Raw genomic sequence first — 13,361 nt, forward strand, 5'->3', positions numbered from 1 at the left:
GATTATCTTGTCTAACAATTGGTGGGTTGGCTTGACCAATGGTACCACTGAAGTTTCCACCTTCCGATGGCCCTCCATTCACTTCGGGCTCTTCAACTTGGATTGAAAGTTGTTCACGATTTTGTCGAAGCAGACGTCTAGTTTCTTCCATCTGACGATCCAACATCGTCTGAATCATTAATTGCACACCAGCCATTGTCACCGGCTCAGGTGCTGCTGCTACAACAGGTATTTGCTCGATTACAGGTAGTTGATTCCTGTTTTCGTTCACGTTTCTAGCGCCACTTCTTGTTCTTTCCATCTTGATCTATACATCGAACAAGGTGAATTTAGATCCTCCTTCACGATAGATAATTATCCAAATCACTCTGAAACGTTTATATGATAGTTCTAATATCGTCAACGCACACTTAGAATTCTAAACACATAAGGTTTCTAGATCCGGTCGGTAACAGATCATAGATCCGAACAAACAATATCATATATAGCAAACATATAGCATTTAGCACATAAAAGCATTTTAGGCATCTTTCCTAAAATAAACTAGTGCTCGTATCTTAAATATAACAGACACTCATTTCTCAACGTTCACTTAGCATTCTAAGTTTAAGTCTAGAAATCCTACGAATTCCTAGTTCGCTTAAACTAATGCTCTGATACCAACTGTGACATCCCTAAAATCACGGCCAGAAAAGACCGGTTTCATTTATGCTTTTAAATAAAATCAGAGTAATCCTTTGATTAAAAGAGTTGCGGAATTTGTTCCCAAAACGATATATGATAAAAATTTATCAAAGCATTTCATAGAGAAATGTATTTTCATTATATAACAAAATCTCGGGATGTCATGTTCCGATACAGACCAAAAGCATAAACAATACAAAATAGACCTTACAACAGTTATACATAACTACAGGTCTATAATCCAAAAATATCTTGACAATGTCATCCAACTTATGCCCTTGCGCCACTACCTGTAATACAAAGAAACTGGGTGGGTCAGGCTTGGGAGGCTGGTGAGCATATAGAGTTTTCAACCCACAATAAATTATTATATTTAATTTCACCAACCAACAATAACCCGATTACCCATTCCCGTTATCCTCACTTTATGTCCCTAAAACAACAACTATTACAAGGGACCTAATCTAGGATTTTCATCGGGACGAACATTACTGCAAAGGGGCTTCCTTAGCAATAGATGTCCTAAAGGAAACCATGAGGGGGATAGAGTACACCGGTGAACACATCGTTCACAACACCTACAGGTTATGAGCCTGCTAGTGTTCCACTGGACTGTCTAGAATGAGTCCGTGGTCGTCATCCATACTCCGCTAGATGACAAGATTAACAACGACATCGAGGCCTCTCATCATTTTATTTCTTCACACACCAACTGTCTACCCATGTTCTACCCAACATATTAGTAGATAAAATATATACATTTATATTCAGCTTAAAACCTGTACAAAACATCCATTCAACAACTAGTTCAAATAAACAAATAATATGTAAACACATAGCACGTATTTTATAAATAATAGTTCATATCTATGTGTTAGAAGAAAAGGAATATACACTCACTTGATAACACGATGATCGGACATCACCTCGTCTCTTAAAAAACAATAATCTTCGATGAAACCGGGATGTTTTCTCCAAAACCGGGCTTTACGCGAGCAGAGTCTCGGCTCAGAAACTTTACTTCTCGGGATCTTCGGGCTTCGGAACTTGCCTCGGGTCTTGGGAATAATATCGGGGCTTCAGGGTATCTCTTGCACGCAAAACGAGGAAAATATGGGAGAGAAAGATAAGAAATGGGCAACAAATCTCGGAGACCTTGCATTCTATTTATAGGGGGAGGCTGACCCTCCGAACGCAGCGTGTTCCCTGAACGAACGCAGCGCGTTCCCTGAACGAACACAGCGCGTTCCGCCGTGTGTCATTGCTTACGAACTTCGGACTTGACAGGCGACGAGACAGGCTCTGGGCTCCGAACGCGGGGCGTTCCCCAATTGAACGCGGGGCGTTCCCCCCTTTGGGACGCGCGCCTTGAACTTCAGAAATTCATAACTTTCGCATATGATCTCCGTTTTCGATGTTCTTTATATCCATGCGAAGGTGAGCTTATGCTCTACAACTTTCGTTTAGACTCCGTTGGCTAATTTTGATTTTATTTTTATTATATTATTTTTAGTAGGCCGGGACAGGAAAACTCCGTTATAAAATCATAACTTCTTCATCCGACGTCCGTTGTCGTCTGTCTTTTCACCGTTGGACTACCATCGACAAGATATTCGATTCTCATTTAGATTGTTTCGGCTAAAAATCACTCGATCTCATATTCGAGTTTGGGGTGCATACTGCTAAGTTGAAACTTCGAAAAATCATAACTTCCTCATACGAAGTCAGATTTAGACGTTCTTCTTATGCATGCTCTTGGTTTAACGTATTCTACGACTTGTGTTTAGATCACTAAGGCTAAATATCGCTCTATCGCAAATTCACTATTTACGTCACGCAGCGTCGTGCCGGTTCCGTCGCGAAACTTCGACAGGTCATAACTTCTTCGTTATAACTCGGATTTCGGCATTCTTTATATATTCGAAAACCTTGTCACGATCACTACATCTTCCTTCATAGATATCGGGCTTATCTAATATTTTATTTTATCGCTTATTTTTATCATTGATTCAATTAAGCAACATAATTAAGTATAAAACACATAATACTCAAATAACACATTCTTATTATTTCAAAATGAGTTTACAAAGGTTAACCTAGACTATTACAACAACATTAATGTCTAGCCCAGAAACACGGGCGTTACATTTTCCACTAGTACAAAAATGATCAACAGACACATCATAAAAGTGTGACCATATGCGTATAGTGACATCTTTTTTTTTCACTGAAAGTGATGCCATTGTATAGGTCTTATGGTCACTTTAAAATTTGGTGTCAATATGATATGAAAAAATATGGTCGTATCATAAAAATATGGCTATTGGGTAGGGAATTTTGTTGCTATAATCGATCATTTTATCCAATATTGTGGCGTGAAACCGTCTGTAGACACACTTTTTTAGTAATTGTAGGGACTGTATATCACCGATTGGCGACATACATGTTGTTTCAATGTGGCGTTTCGCTAATAAATTGTCACACAATCCAAAGTTTATTAAAACTATTGGGTATCTTTTGCAGACATGCAATTACGATGAACATGACCATGATCACTAAATGACCACATGTAATTAATTTCATAAGTGACGATTTGCTAATAATTAGTCATAAAAAAAATCTTTTATTGTGAGTATTTCATATTTTATAGAGACACACAATTAAGTGAAACATTATCATAAGTATTATAAGGACACACATTTTATTGAAACTATGAATTTAATATTAGCTTACGGCCATATTTATATTACTTATCATGACCGATGCTATCATTCTGATATATAAAAAGTGGTAACTATGACTATTTTATATCATTTCGACATAGAAAATCAATTAAAAAGTAACCGTAATTTATTTATAGATACAATAGTGTGACTAATATTTATATAAGGCCAGATAAAATATTATAATTATGGTGTGACTAATATTTATATAAAGCCACATGAATTTTGTTTGATATGGTATAACTAATGTTTATATAAAGTTACATTTAGCAATGGACATATTATCCATTTTATTTCCAATTTTTTATAGAATAAAAACAAAAGTAAACATGATAAAACCTAAAACGAAAATTTTATTAACATTAATAAAAAAATCAATACATAAGTTTTCAATTCAAATACTAAAGACATTAACTTGTAATCAAAAGATATATATACAAGATTTACACATAAACTAAGAACTATATCTTCCAACATTTTTGTTTTGTTCATCTTGCTCATTGTCTACTTCATGCCCTTTAACGTTGTATAAGTTTTCTTTTTCTTCTTAGAAACTAGAAGTTTAATTTTTTTATTTTGATTGGATGGTGGATTTGGTACCTGGAGCAACAAAAAATTGTAGGTGTCAAACATTAAGATAAATATGAATAATTAAGTAACTAGTGTTATAATTATGCATTGGTCGGGTTGACCAATGTAATGTTTAATTTCTTTTATTGCATCTTACTTTCATTTGATCCTATTATTGCATTATTATTGCATTGTCCTTATTAAAAAAAATATAGAAGTATAATACTATATTTGGATAGAATTTTCAAAGTATAATGTGCTTATAAGAAAAAGTTAGAAGTATAATGGTGTAATAGATTAAGAAATGGATTTAAGAATTTAACTGACTACTTACCTCTTTTTTAAGAAATCGATCAAAAAGGTTGATGGTTTTCCAACTACAGTTAGCTCTTTCTTTGTTGCCCCACAAACAACAACAACCATCTACATTGGCAAATTTAGCTTTCTTTATCTGTGTCATTCCATTTATATGTTGGAAATAAAAATCCAACATCCAATTAATATTCATCAAGTTTTTAATTAGTTTTGCATACATAAAAAGAAAAGTAAAGTAAAGAAAAACTCTACCTACATTTTCTTTGTTAAATCCTCTAAGTCAGGTTTGCTTACCAAATCTATCTGCCATATTGTTAAGTAGAATTGTAAAGTGATTGGTTAAAGGTGAATATATAATATATATGATATATATTATTAGAGAAAAGTCATAAAGAAAGCCTTGCCTTGTTTAGAATAATATAATATGCATATTCCACTTGTTCCACTACCTCATTTACCATAAATCTAGGTTTAACCTCTTTCAAATGCTGCATAGCATGCTTAAAGTCAACTAGAGTAACAAAACCTTCAAGTTTCATCTGGGAAAAAATCTGCTCATCAGTGCAAAATGTTCCAATGATTGTGCAACGCCTACAACATGGATGACACAAATATGTTTATTGAATGGAGAAAATGACTATTTTACCCTTCTCTCTAAGGATAAATCAGTTAAAAGTAGAAGTATTAAGGATGGACAGGGGTAAAGGTGAAGTAGCAGAAAGTAGGGTCTGAATACATAAACCCTTCCTCCTTTCACTTTAAACATTAAAACCTTTTGGTAAGCTCATAAATCCATTTTTATCCAAGAATGGGTGTATTTAACTGCACAATATGTCTTTAGTAACATAACATACCTGTGGTTTCTACAACATATATGATGAATTAAGAAATAACAACACACTATGTAACCAAATATACAAGAAAGTGAAGAATAAAGGTTAAAAGGACGAGAAAGGCATACTCATGATCATTGTTGCAGATATTACAGATCTCAATATTCATGACCCTATCAGGACCTATGAGCATGCCACTTGTGGCTCTTCCAGTGTAGCCATTGGTTTGAGGAATGGGGCATTTATCGAGAGTGACAGCAATTGTTCTATGAATTTCTTTGGTTCGGGCTCCAGAGAATGCTTGATTTCTCAAGATGGGAATGGAAAAGGAGGCTGATACGAGTTAAGAGGAGAAAAATATGTATCCTCTTGAGACCACGATGTGGTGAATCATCAGAGTTCGATTCACTTTTTGTTCTTTTTTTGCTTCGAGCTTCTCTTCTTCCAAACACGACTTGGGATGTTTGGTAGTTACTTCATGGGTCATAAATGGCTTAGAATGAACCTCTTCTTCGGTGTAGATAGCCATTACATGAGGTTGTGATTTTGGGTCTTGATTTCTAGGTGGTAACCTCTCATTAACAATTGTTGTAAGTTGCCCAAGTTGAGTCTTGATATTTTTAATGGAAGCTTGATGATTTCTTATATCAGCATCAGTAGCATCGTGCCTCTTTTCAGATTCTTCCATAAATCTATGAAGTACAGACTCAAAAATCCATCTTCTTTTCGGGTGGTGGTTGCTCTTTTTGGTACAAACCCTGACCGGTTTGTCTATATTTTTCATCTTTTTGCTTCTTATACTCTTCATATGGCAACCACTCCTTCTTGGGATTACAATTATCACACCCAACTCTTATAGCATGAATGGATTGATCCAATTTTTTCATTCGCCAATCCATATTTTCTAACTTCGCCAAAAACAAAGCTATGTTCTCTTTTCCTCCATCTCATTTTCCTCTAGTAACATCCTCTCTTGGGTTGTGGTACTCATGTGAGTGCTTCACAAATTCTTCAATCAGTTCTTTGATGGTGGCCAGCTACTTCTTGGTCATTGGTCCTTGGGAGTCAATAAGTTGTCTAGTCGTTACATTCACTCCATCATAGAAGATGGAAACTTCTTGTTGGACATTAAGATCATGTTGAGGACAAATTCTAAGCAAGCCCTTATATCTCTCCCATGCTTCATATAGAGACTCTCCAACCTCTTGTTGAAATTAGCAATCTTTTTCTTGATCTTTGAGATCTTTGAAGGTGGACTAAATTGCTCAATAAAAGCATCACGAAGTGTTACCCATGTAGTAATGGATCTGGGTGCTAGTGATTTCAAGCAAACCTTGGCTTCACTGGTAAATGTCACCGGAAGCATCCTTAGTAGCACGGATTCTCTTGGCACATTAGGAACATTAAAGTAGTTGGCAATTTCCTTTACTTCATCAATATGCTTGAAAGTGTCCTCATACTCTTTCTCGGTGAAAGGTAACTCCTTGAGCATGGATAGAATATGCCATTTGAGCTCAAAACTTCTTTTGGCTGGTATCTCGGCCGAAACTAGACCTGGTCCATGTTCTTCACGTAACCTCTTCTTGTAGTCTCCCATCATCATTCTCGTTATGTCTGTCATCTTTTCAACATCGCTCTTTACCTCTTCCTCATCTTAACTTTCTTCGGTAAATATCTCTGGCTCATATCCAATCCTCTTTTTATTAGGTGTCCTCTCGAAAAGCTCGAATTTTTCTGATTTGAAAGTATTGTTCGACTCTCCCTTCTTTCCTTTCTTCTTGTGGAAAGCTGATTTTGGATCTTCTAGTGGAGGAACAATTGGAGTTTTAGATCCTCGGGTTATAAATCACTGAAACAAAACAAAAACACGTAAAAGGAATAAAAATCACTAAACTAAAAATTAATTGAAGCGAGACCACGACATGGTGGATATGACCAAGACGTGGTTGGTTCTCAAAGAAAATTAAAATAAACAAAATGCAACCAAAGTAACATTTTGTGGTTTTTACCCCACAAAGCGGATCAAATAACTAAACGCAGTTAACTATAAATCAAATAAGTCGTTCCCTGGCAACGGCGCCAAAAACTTTGATGTGCACAAAAGTACCTCATAGTCTTAAATTTAAAAACTAACAAACTTTTACTAACTATGCACTTATAGGCAGTGTACCAAGTCTGAATATAGTATAGCTTGGGTGAGTTGGGTACCGATCACAGGGAACGAAATTCAATTAGATAAATTAACTACTCTTAATTAATCTAAGAAACTAACTATGGTTTTGGATTTTTACTAAATTTTCAAGATCAGAAGAACTTAATATCAACTAGCAATTAAGCAAGAAAAGAAACAAACTAACTTCAAGAATTAAAAGAATACTTCTGCCTAGATCCTATTTCACATTCCCCTACGCTTGATTTCTATTGGATAGATTATATTGATTACCAATTTTCTAGCTATTATGATCAAATATCTAGGCCTACCAATTTATGAATTAACAAACAATGATCATGCAATAGTTAAACACTAAATAGATATTAAGCACAATTGGACTATGAATGATAATAGTTACTTTCCTATGATCAAGTTAAGCGAGCAAGCACAAATTAAGACTAATTATGCTCTCTATCACAGTTAAAGTTACTAGCTTTAATTACTTAATTTAAGATGTGATTAATCCTAGCTCTAATTCTTTAATTATCATAAACAATTAAGATACAAATTCATGCAATTAATATGATCAATTAACACACAAAATCGGATTTATAAGCAACATAAACTAGAACTGAAACATGCTAGGGTTTGGATTTATCAAACACAAGTAAAATCAATAATAATCATCCAAATATTAAAATCAACACATATGGATCAAGTTCATCTTCACTGAACAAAGTAAAAGGTATTTAGCTTCTCATTGTAGTAGAAAAACATAATAGATCCATGTAAATTAAGCTATAAAAAAGTATGAAAAGCAAACCAACTATATCAATGTTGAATTCTTCTAAATCTTCTTCAATCATTGAGCTGCACTTGAATTTCGATCTTCTTCTGGGTTTCTAAGGGTTCTTAGTCGCAAATAACCTTACAAAAACCGATTGCATTCCCCCAATTTCAACCTAATTTTCGGGATTTTATAATTGTAAAAATTGGTATACCACGTCGTGGTTTACCGCCACCACGACGTGGTCTTCGAGTTTATCCCATAATCGCAAAATTATCCTAATGGTCGCGAATATTCCAATAATCATGTCGTATTGAAGATCACCACGACGTGGTGTTCAGTCTTTTTTCTTCTTCTTTTGTTTTAGCTCCCGTTTGCAGCTTCTAGCTCCTCGTATGCTTCCTTTTTGTCTCGAGCAAGTTTTCGCTGCTACAGAACATATTCTAAACATAATAAGCATCTTTTGTCCCAAAATTAACATGATTATAGCTAAAAGTATTAGAAATATACATGAATTATATAGTTAAATATGCACACATCATACAAATACGTGTGTGTTAAATTGTAGTGTGATTTTTAGGAATAAGAACTTGGGGACTGCGAGACAAATTTTAGGATAGGTATGAGTAGGTGTGGAAGGTAGTACGGGCCCATACTACCGGAAACATAGGATTCATACTTAAATCAAGATGAGTCACAAAGTTACTAAAGCACTAGTAATTGCTTTCGTTTTGTTCATTTCTGTCATTACCATCGTCTCGGTATTAACTAAGAGGATGAATGTATTCCAACCTTAGTGGTCATATCGAATCGATTCCGACTTGAGAAAAAGTCTGCAAAGTAAGTTAATTAGTTCAGAGAACCATCATCGGTGTAGCATCCTGCTTAATTCCAGAGATTGAAGGAAAATATAATCGAAATGATCGAGAGAGGTATCGCAGTCATCGTTGAGATCAAGAAATTTGTAGCTAGAAGTGCTACATGATAGAATGTGATTTTATCACATTACAACATTAAGGAAGGCTTCTTCCATCCTGAAGTCTAACTCAAAGAGACTTGAGTCTAGCCATTGCATTGTATGGTGAGAGTTCATTAGAACATGACCCATCGGTCTGTTATGATAATCAAATTAGATCGAGCAGGAGATTCCGATGAAGATCAAATTTAGAGCAAGTGCAAGATTGAGCACCACCAATGGTAAAAAATTCCAAGAGTTGGAAACTCTATATAAAAACATAAGAATTACGATTATTACCTAGGATGGAAAGGTAACGTGCGGAATCATTATACAAACCCTATTTTGTTGATGATTTCGGGACGTAATCATCCTAACGGGGAGATAATTTTAACACCTGCAAATTAGGGCTAGACGCTTAGGATATTATAAGCGTTAAAATTGACTTTTTTATAGGAGATTAATTAAGATAAGTAAACGTAACCAGAGTTATAGTATATGTCACAAGGATTCCGTACATATAAAGAACGCCTAAATCTGACTTCGTGAGAAGAAGTTATGACTTTTCTAATATTTCATCGTAGCAGTATACGACTCAAAAACCGAAATTAGAATCAGTAGATTGCTAGGAAAAGCAATCTAAACAAGATTTGAAGATCTAATCAATATCCATATGTTGATATAAAGACAGTCGACAATGGATATCATATAAGAGAGTTATGAACTTTTAACAGACTTTAATAGTCTAAGCCTGTTAAAAGTATAGCTTAAAAATAAAGTGAAAACTAGTCGATGGAATCTAAATGAAAATTGTAGATCTCGTAGATAGCTACACCTGGATATAAACCCCATCAAAAACAGAGCTCGTATGAAGAATATATAAACTTTCTAGGGAACATAAATTAAGAATATATGAACTTTCTAGGGAACATAAATTCTTCGCGCGCACCCGCGCACAACTACAAAGTGTGTCGTGCGTACTGTCACTCCATCTAGAATCTGTTACGTGATACCACAAAAAAAATGACGCGTTATCACTTCAAACCAAATGCACGACGCGAGGGTACCAGGTGTGTGGCATGCAGTCCAAATTCAGTTCATTCCCACACCCTTCAAATGTTTCTCTCTCTTGTTTCTCTCAAATTGGAGCACATTTTACCTTAATTTTTAGTCAGCAAAGCCCTGCGGTGTCTGATAGCCGGTAATTAGGAGCTCTCGAGTTAGAGTTATGCCTGCTTAATTCCTAGTTTTCATTAGTGTATTTTATAAGTTAAGCTACACTTATTTATTCAAGTGTAACTTTTAATTATAGTCATAGTCGTTATCATGACCCTATAATTAATATTTATCTGTAATTCCAAGTAATTATACTGATTGATCCACTTAAGGAGATGATGTCTATGATGGATTTAGTGAGGTGTTTAAAGTGGGATTTCCAAACAGTATACTCTGTATACCAAATGGACCCACCTTCAATATGATCCTACCTAGTTGTTCCTTACTTGACAGATCTTGATGTAGACATTGGGATTAGTGAGGAATCTAGACTATCATTATTCGTTAGGAGTGTTAGACTAAAATTAGTGACATTCTTCTCTAGGTCATGTAAGAGGAAATGTCAAAGAGCTTGGCGGAGCACTGCCGAATTCTCTAGTCACCCACCTAAGTCAGGTGAGTGTATTGTTGCATTCATCTTACACATAGATAAAAATTATTTAGGTAATTAAGTGTTATGTGTGCCTATTATGTATGACTGGAACATTCTGTATTAGATGAAATTATATGAATCAAATTTATTTATCGATATATATGTATTTTATACTTATAATATATGGGTTAGTGAAGGGTAAAGAGAAATGAAAATAACGAAGAGAGGTCGAAACTGATATAGAACTATCGGATTAGTAATGTAGTTACCTAGTAGGGTATTGATAATGACCACAGACTATTCTAAGTCAAGTTAGGTCAAACATGGGCAGGCACACGACTTGCAGATCTTTATAAGCCATACACGGGCAGCTTTACCACCTGTAGGTGTCAATCTATCATACACGGGGAGGTTTATAACCTTTAGGTGATAATAAGTCATTCTGCAGGCAGGTCTACAGCCTATAGGCATTGACAAATTGTACACGGATAGATCTACGACATGTAGGTGCTAATGAACTATACATGGGAAACTATGGACTTAGTGCCTATTAGATAAACATTAGCAGCTATGGAATTAGTGCCTATTAGATAAAGTCTAGAAGCTATGGACTTAGTGCCTATTAGATAGACACTGGCAGCTATGGATTTCGTGCCTATTAGATAAACACTAGAAATAGATTTATTGCCTATTAGATAAACACTGGCTGCTATGGACTTAGTGCTTATAAGATAAAAGATTGGCAGTTATGGACTTAGTGCCTTTTAGATAAAGATTTTCAGCTATGGACTTAGTGCCTACCAGATAAACACTAGCAACTATGGACTTAGTGCCTATTAGATAAAATCTGATAGTGATGGACTTCGTATCTATTCCTTAAGACAAACCCTTAGGAATGAAGATAGAGAACAACCTACCGACAAGTATTACAGAGGAATCCATGAACTAGTATTTCCAGCATAAAAGATCCTTAGGATAGATCCATAAGAATAAAGAATATAATGGGTATGGGAAATTGTGTTAATTATTTGATAATTAGACTATATTATTGTGAGTTGAAAACCCTGTGTACTCACCAGATTTCCCAACCTGACCCACTCAGGTTCTTTGTATCACAAGTATCGATACAAATATACTGATAGATATTTAGTTTCTTAGAGGTTCAAGGAGATTTAAATCGTTAGTATATTGAGACATTATAAGTCTCTGTTTATGCTTATGTTTCTTGTATTAGTTATGGCATTCCCGGCCTTAATAAATCAATGGAAACATTTATTTACAGGACTAAATTCCGCATTAATGAATAAGCTCAGTATCAAATAAGCATGGAAAAAAAGTTTTTAAAATGTCGTGAAATTGGAGATGTCACGCAAATCCTCCAAGTTTGACCCTAGGTCAAACTAATCAAAATTCAACAGTCAAAGGTCCACAAAGTCAATGCCATGTCGTGGGCTGTCCTTGGCCACGTCGTGGGAATGCAAGGTCAAACATTAAAAAAAATGTAGGACATTGCCATGTCATGGGCCTTCCTAGGCCACAACATGGCAATGCCAGGATAAAACAGTCGCTATTCCGAGCACTGCCACGTCGTGGCAAACCCTTGGCCACGTCGTAGCTTCTAGAAGAATGCCAAAATCTTCATTAAGTGCTTAATTCCTTCATATCATGGCCCATATGTAACACCCGTGTTCAAGGTAATTTTCAATTTTGGCTTTTAGAATAAAAGTTTTGCAAATTCAGTCCTTACACGGGGTGTACCTTATGGGTACAATGTGCATAGTTTATTAAAGACATCACAAGTTCTTTTGAGTACGTCGAGCATATGTATGAGTATGCAGGGCGTACTCATGTAGATCTCAAACCCTATTTTAGAGGGTTTGGACCCTATTTAAAGGACATTATGACCTTAAGCCCTCCCTTACCTTTAACCTCCATCTTCTAAGCGACCCCTTCCAATCCCTAACTTTCCTTGGTAAGATTTTGAGCTTTTTGAGTGTTCTGTGTCCATTATTGAAGCAAGGAGATCTTTGGAGTGCACCTGGAAGAGCCAAACATTTGTAGATCTGGGATCTGCACCTTTCTAGCAACCACCAGAATGTATAAAGTTCTGGACTTGATGCATGTTTCTTTAAATCTTGCTAATTATTAAAGTTTTTTCATTTCAGTCCCATAGTCTTGGATCTTGGGAGTTTCAGCAACTCCAGACTACTGAGGAGTGTTTCTCTTCATTTTAGAGCTTTGTGATTCATAAAAATGGGATCTTGGTCTTTCCCATTCATCCATGCTAGATCTATTAAGCTTTTGGGTCATGAATAAGAGTTAGGTTTGGATTTTGGACTCCTTGTAGCCATGCAAAGGCATAAAGGTTGCAACCTTATGATTTTAGACATTCTCTAGGGTTAGATATGAAGTTTGGATGCTAGGTCTTTAGGCATTAAGAGCATTACTTAAGATTTTGGACTTCAGGTTGTTACGCCAAGCGTAACCCTTGAGTACGCATGACGTAGTGGCCTTTTTCCCCATAACTGTTCTGAGGACTTACGGTATGCAATCCGTAATGGGGAGTACACATGGCGTACTCCCAGAAACCCATTTGATCCATTTTTCGGCCTTGGGTCATTAGGGGTTTTGGGCCTTGTATAGTTGGGTCATGTATGGGAAGGGCAAAATGGTATTTTGCCCTTAGTAAGGTAG

At 35.7% G+C, this 13,361-nt stretch overlaps 1 non-coding gene across 1 annotated transcript; it reads left to right on the plus strand.

Moving 5' to 3' along the window:
* The first annotated feature begins 6,256 nt into the window (after positions 1–6,256).
* Positions 6,257–6,362, plus strand: LOC145118303 (small nucleolar RNA R71). The gene has a single exon (XR_013713260.1). It is a non-coding gene; the product is annotated as a small nucleolar RNA R71 (small nucleolar RNA).
* Positions 6,363–13,361: the final 6,999 nt, after the last annotated feature.

The sequence above is a fragment of the Lactuca virosa genome, chromosome 5 (genome assembly GCF_052849685.1).
Source record: "Lactuca virosa cultivar CGN04683 chromosome 5, Lactuca_virosa_CGN04683_v6, whole genome shotgun sequence".
Taxonomy (NCBI): Eukaryota; Viridiplantae; Streptophyta; class Magnoliopsida; order Asterales; family Asteraceae; genus Lactuca; species Lactuca virosa.